The 6,167-nt window shown below is 45.3% G+C and overlaps 1 long non-coding RNA gene across 1 annotated transcript; it reads right to left on the bottom strand.

The window, feature by feature from the left end:
* Positions 1-1,854: 1,854 nt before the first annotated feature.
* On the bottom strand, positions 1,855-3,468 carry LOC105504987. The gene is made up of 2 exons (XR_001000679.1): positions 2,263-3,468; positions 1,855-2,172 (listed from the first exon to the last, which is right to left on the bottom strand). It is a non-coding gene; the product is annotated as an uncharacterized LOC105504987 (long non-coding RNA).
* Positions 3,469-6,167: the final 2,699 nt, after the last annotated feature.

Genomic DNA, 6,167 nt, shown 5'->3' with positions numbered 1-6,167 from the left:
GGAGGAGGGGGCCCCTCCCCTTTTATTGCCCCAAACACAGGATAAAAAGTCTCCACCCTAACTTCTCCAGGAACTTGACTAAAAAGGCCATGGGTCATCTGGCAAATCAAGGCGAGGTCTTCTCTTCACGTTTCTGGCTTCTGGACAAATAAGGCAGAAGAAAAGGGAAGTTGAGCTAATAATGTATACCTTCTAAAAATGGAAAAGCAGTATGCAATATAGCTATCTCAATCTTATCAAATCTGAGGAGGCAGCTTTCCTATGTCCAGAGTCTGGTCTCTATCTAAATAGCAGGGATCCCTGGCATTAAAGCACTAGAGGCCTTGAGGACAGTCTTGGAAATCAGGAGAATAGAGATCCAACTCTAATTCCACCGTTTGTGACAACAGACAAGCCGCTTTACCTCTCTGAGGTAATTTCTTAATTGGCAGTATGGAATGACAATCCTTGTTTATTTCTCTTCTGGGACCTGTCTCTGCAAACTTTCTCCTCATCCACAATTCCCAAGCATGTGGAGTTCTAGGTTCTTAAGATAAAAGGTGCTAATGAATTATGAGTATTTCCAGATAAATAGGTATAGTCTTTTCAAAAAAAAACAAGTAAATCAAAATTTATAAAACATGATCACTTGAGATTTTTGACTTTATGAAGGTAATCAGACAAGAACCTTTGATCCTTGCTTTCACTAATCCCTTCTGAATCGTTGATTATTTGCTAGCATCAGGTAGATCGACTCAAGTCACTGCCTAGTAATGACCAATCTGAAATGAGGCTAAAGGTGCTCTACAAAAGCATATTGTAAATCAGAAAGAAACAGAAATACCCAATGATTTGATGAAAACTCACTAGTTCTGTAAAGGGAGGGCACCACAACTGTTACTGCTGTACAACTTTTGTGCTATCCTGGAATCACCTCCCATGTGAGATTTTTAAGTGGGTTGTATTCACCTGGTTAAACAGACAAGCATGGGACAGACTGAAAAAGAGTCTCCACTTTCAGGGATGATGCCCACATCAAGACAAAATGATGACTAGAATAACAGCCAAACCGACCCACAGGACAAGAAACAAAGTCGTGGTCAGCCGTGTGTTTGGCATATTGCCCCTGACACAAACAGGGAATCATGGGGGTCCCATCTTTAAACAGACTTTATATTACTCACCGTCTGATCAGTGTGATTGTGTGTGTGTGGGGGGGGTGTGTGTGTGTGTGTGTGTGATGTCAGAGTGAGGGGAGAAGACAGGAGCATGCATTTGCTTACCGAGGCATTACTTGAGTGCTATTTCCTACAGACATGTGGAGGTATATTTAAGGTAGCAAGTACTCTACTATCTCATGTTTATCAACTTCCTGATTGGGATGCAAAAATGTATTGGATTTTCTCAGTGGAAAACATATTCATGTATTCCAGACCTCGGAGGAAAACAATGAAATAGAAGTCTAAACCAGGCCCAAAATAACAAGAACCATGGAGACACATTAGAGCAACGTATAAGAAACAATGATGTCCATCATGCATGGCCACTACTCTTCCCTCCCTGCTTCCCTGGGGTGTTTAAAGAATCAATGATTGACTAGGCACACTTCTTACGAATATAAAACATGATTCACATTTGCCAGTATTAACCATCCACTCACTTGGAAAAAATGACTCCTCCACCTGAGTGCTGGGCTCTCCTTTGGGTCATTTCAGGAAACACTTGTAGCATGTTTGTGCTCTCAGATATGTTTTCCAACCCTTTTCTTCAAACTTCTCCTGAACTTATGCCTCGCCCGAGGACCCCAAAGACCTACCATGCTCTCCCTATTTCTTATTTAGATTTACAAGGAACAGAAAACAGCCAGCAAGCAAGTATCAATCCCTACACTCCTGAATGTATTCGGTCATTCATTCGACATATTTGTTGAACCCTTATCAGGGCCAGGGACTGCTCTGAGCACAGGAGATACAGAAAAAAAGACAGGTTTGGCTGGGTGCAGTGGCTCCCTCCTGTAACTGGAGCCCTTCAGGAGGCCAAGGTGGGGCGGCAGGATAGCTTGAGGCCAGGATACTGTAGGCTGCGATTGCACACTACACTCTAGCCTGGGAGAGTGTGCAGGACTCTGTCTTTGTTTGTTGTTGTTTTGTTGCTGTGGATGTTTAAAGGTTCACGTTCTCAAGGAGGCGTACACTAGTGGAAAGACACATTAGACAATTAGCCCTAGTAAAAAGTGACACAATGGCAACCAAACAGAGGTCCCAACAGGATCTTTTGGTTTACTGGAGTTCCAGTCCCACATATCTTCCACGTGTGCAGGTATATAAAGTGTCCACCTCCAACTTCAAAAGAATTCCACAAGCACCCAGAACTTCATGACATTCGTTCTCTGGCTTTGTGATATTCACTTTAACATACAACAAATATTAAGCTCAGAGAGGCTATGTAGATTTTCTGAGGTCACACAGTTGTCTCAATGGAAAAAGTAGGGAGATGTTATAAAATAATACGAGTATCAAAATAGCTGTCCCCTCGTCGTCCTTCAACACTTGCAGGTTACATCACTTTGCAGGTCTGGCTGTGACATCACTTCTGGATATGCGACACAGCCCACCCCACCACTGAGAAAATGGAAAATGCTGAGCGGTAACCTCAGAAACAACTTCCTCCCGCAAACGCAATTTCTTTTCCGCCTAAACCTTTGCAGCAGGGAAGGTGGGTGTAAGGCGCACCAAAGAGCCTTTCAAAGTAGGAACCCCGGCCTGCAGGTCAGCCTGGATCGTGTCCAAATTGGGTCCCACCCCTGGTGAAAACCAATCTGTTTATGGGTACGCTTTTCTGGTGTTACAGAACGTCTGCGAGAGAGGGAGCTCAAGTTCCTGCCTGGTCTCTAAGTAACCCGGCCCACAAAGGTGCACACACACGTCCGAGACAGAAAAAAGCTTGCCGGTCGTTCCCTCCTCCCAGGCCTGCAATGAAATACGCTTTAATTGCATCAAAGGGTTCTTCTCAATGGGGTTTCAGAGGCGCGAGAGCGGCGTTCCCAGCGAGGGTTCCTTTCCGGCTGGCCAGCATTCCTCAGCCCTGCGCGGGGAAGGGGATGGGGCTCCTTGGGCAGGGCCTGAGGCTCATTTCCATTCCTGTCGCATACAGCCTCTGTTGTGCGGGCCGGGCCTGCAGAGGGTAGCCGCGGCTGCCTACGAACAAAGCCCCATTCATCCCCAGGGACGCTTCCTCCCCGCCGGCCCGCGGCCGCAGATGGGCTGGCCTGGGCACGCCATCCTGCAACCCGGGCGCGCGGCCCGGCCTGGCGCGCACAGGGCTCCGATTCAGGACGCCGGGGCTGGCCGGGGCGACCCGGGCTGCTTTTTCAGCAGGCTCCACAATGAGGATCGGCTGAAACTCGCTTTCATTTCTGGGCCGGGGACAGGCAGACACTGAGTCCTTTCAGCCGGGAAATCCTCAGTTTACTCACGGCTCGTTGGGAGCGAAGATGTCAATTTCCACTGCCCTCTCCCGGCCTCCCCCACCCCTGCCCCCTCGGGATGGTACGGTCCGAAGTTTCCCAAGTTGTGAGAGGACTTTGTTTCTCCTCTGCGGCCTCTGAAATCCCGACGAAAGGGTCATTTCCTGACTTTTGTGTCTCTTCAATCCAGTGCCTTGAACGTTCTTACCCTCTTGTTGTGACTGAGTGCTTAATCGCAAGGCTGCTCCCTTTTTTTCAGAGCTGTAACATTCCTCTAGGTTCAAGTTTGGGACCGTGGCTTCACAACAAAGACCAGTTTTTTCCTCCCCCTCCTCACTCCTGGGAAAAAGAAAAAAAGGAAAAGAAAGAAAGCAAAACGCGTTTGTTCAGCAGCAACCATGTTCACAGATTTCGAGCACGTTTCCTCTGGCCCCACACGTTAAACCAACAGCAGGTTAATGCCACGGAGAGCTCTAACGCCAAATTGAAGGGCTACAGTCTCACTTTTTCTTAAGTCTCAGGCAGCTGGGGGAGTTGAGGCAGTGTGTGCTTAATTTCTAGTCCACAATCTAAAACAGAAACAGCCTCCAGATCTACATTCCTAGGCTCTGGCTTCAACAGGGAATGGCAGAATCAAAGAACACCAGATATAGGAAGACTTATCAACCCTAATGCATTCATTTTACAGATAAGAAGCAGATGAGATCTAAGAGGGGAAGTGACTTGTCCACCCGCCAAAAGAAGCTGGTTCATCCCAGTAAAAATTGCCTCAAACAAACTTAAAAATTGTTTTCAAAAAGAAAACCTCCAAGAAAAAAGTGTTGTTCAAAAATATGTTTTCTTTTCTCCCTTTGTGTCAGAAAAAGTTGTCTCTGAGTTGGTGGGAAAAGGGTGGGAACCCAGGTTTGAAATGAGGATTAGAAAAAAACCTTCAAGTATCTTTCCAAAGAATGCTCTCTGTGTTTCTTTCACTTCCTGCATTTTGAACATTGCTACTCTCTTCCTTCAAAGTACAGTCATTCCCCCGTATCCGTTGGGATTGGTTCCAGGACACACTCCCACCCATAACCCAAACCTTGGGTGCCGAAGTCCCTTAGGTAAAATGCAACATATTTGCATATAACCTATGCACATCCACCCTTATCCGTTACTTCGTCTCTAAATTACTTACAATGCCTTAAACAATGCCTACACATCACTCAATTCTCCTGGATTCAATGTAGTACTTGGTGTGGGGCAAATTCACGGTCTGGTTTTTGGAACTTTGTGGAATTTATTTTCTGAATATTTTTTATCTGCGGTTGGTTGAGTCCATGGATGCAGAACTGACGGATACAGAGGGCCGACTGTATTGCATCCTTGGTGTGGCTAAAAAATACAACAAAATAAAAACTGGTTACCTGCTACTCCAAGACTTCTTTCGTCTTGCAGGAAAAAACCTTCACAATCTTAAAATGGAGATAGGATTACTTTGCATGGGTTATTTCTAAATGTACAAAATGAATCAGTATACACACAGATAGAGAGGAGTGCTTGTCATGTACCAAGTACCATCCTAAGCACTTTACATGCATTACCTCATTGAATGCTCGCAATAGCCTATGAGGAAGATACTGTTACTAACCCCATTTTACAGACAACAAACCAAAGCTGAGAGGGGTTAATTTCAACTTTATCAAGGTCACACAGATGTTAAATGGCCAAGCCAAGCAATGTGACTCCTGGTCTTGATCTCGTTCACGTAAGGCTTCACTGAATCTTGATGCACAAATACATGGGGACACACTGGGCACAGAGGTCTAGACTTGGAAGCCAGGAAAGCTCCAGCCAAGACATAGGTTTTTGTGCTTCAGCAAGGGATGGGCTACAATGGCATGCCTGAAGGCTACAGGGGGGAGAATCTGCCTCATCCTACCCCACTTGGAAAGAAAAAAGGCCATGTGAGGACTTACTACTTTCACACTGAAACTCTCCTTTGAGAAATCAAGAGTTTGAATTCATAGTCACTCCCTGTTCTGAGCGGTCTTGTGATTTTATCTTTTAAACAATGCTCTGTAAACAACTGTGTCAAACCTTGCTAGTTGTCACGGCAGAGGGGACAAGACAGTGGTTAATTATACTGCTAATAAAATGTGCAGCCTATAATTGACACACATCACTTTTGCCCCATAACTCATTAGCCAAAACTATTATACCACCTCAACTACAATATAAGTCCGGGAAATGAATTCCAGCCCTGTGCCCAGAATAGGGGACAAGGAAGACTAAAAATGCATGGTAACCAGCCCTAGTGATGACCATCACACTCAATAAACACTGCTCTTCTTCCAATGGATAGCAAATAGCAGTACTTTTTTATAACTTTCCATTTTATAGCTAGTCCATGAGACTTCAGAGCAGCTCGAATGTGGAAGGCTGTGTAATCTCAGGAGTCATGCATGTCATCACAAGATTCAGCAAGAGCTTCTGGCTGCACCGGGCTACCAAGGTGTTCTCTTGCTTCTCACGAGCCCCACCATCCCAGAAGAGGAAAAAATGAAAATAAACTCTTAAGGAAAATGGTCTCCTTTTGCATACCCAACGTGGAGATCATTGTGGGAGGGAGCAGAAAATATGCAAATAAAAGCAAAAGCAAATTTTGACCACAGAACTAAGAAAGTCTGTAGGAAAGATGCTGGAGTGACAGCAAATATCACTGACATTTTCATTTTCTCCCACATTG

The sequence above is a fragment of the Colobus angolensis genome, unplaced genomic scaffold (genome assembly GCF_000951035.1).
Source record: "Colobus angolensis palliatus isolate OR3802 unplaced genomic scaffold, Cang.pa_1.0 Scaffold97, whole genome shotgun sequence".
NCBI lineage: Eukaryota > Metazoa > Chordata > Mammalia > Primates > Cercopithecidae > Colobus > Colobus angolensis.
Note: the sequence above shows the minus strand (reverse complement) of the source record. Positions and strands in the feature narration are given on the sequence as shown.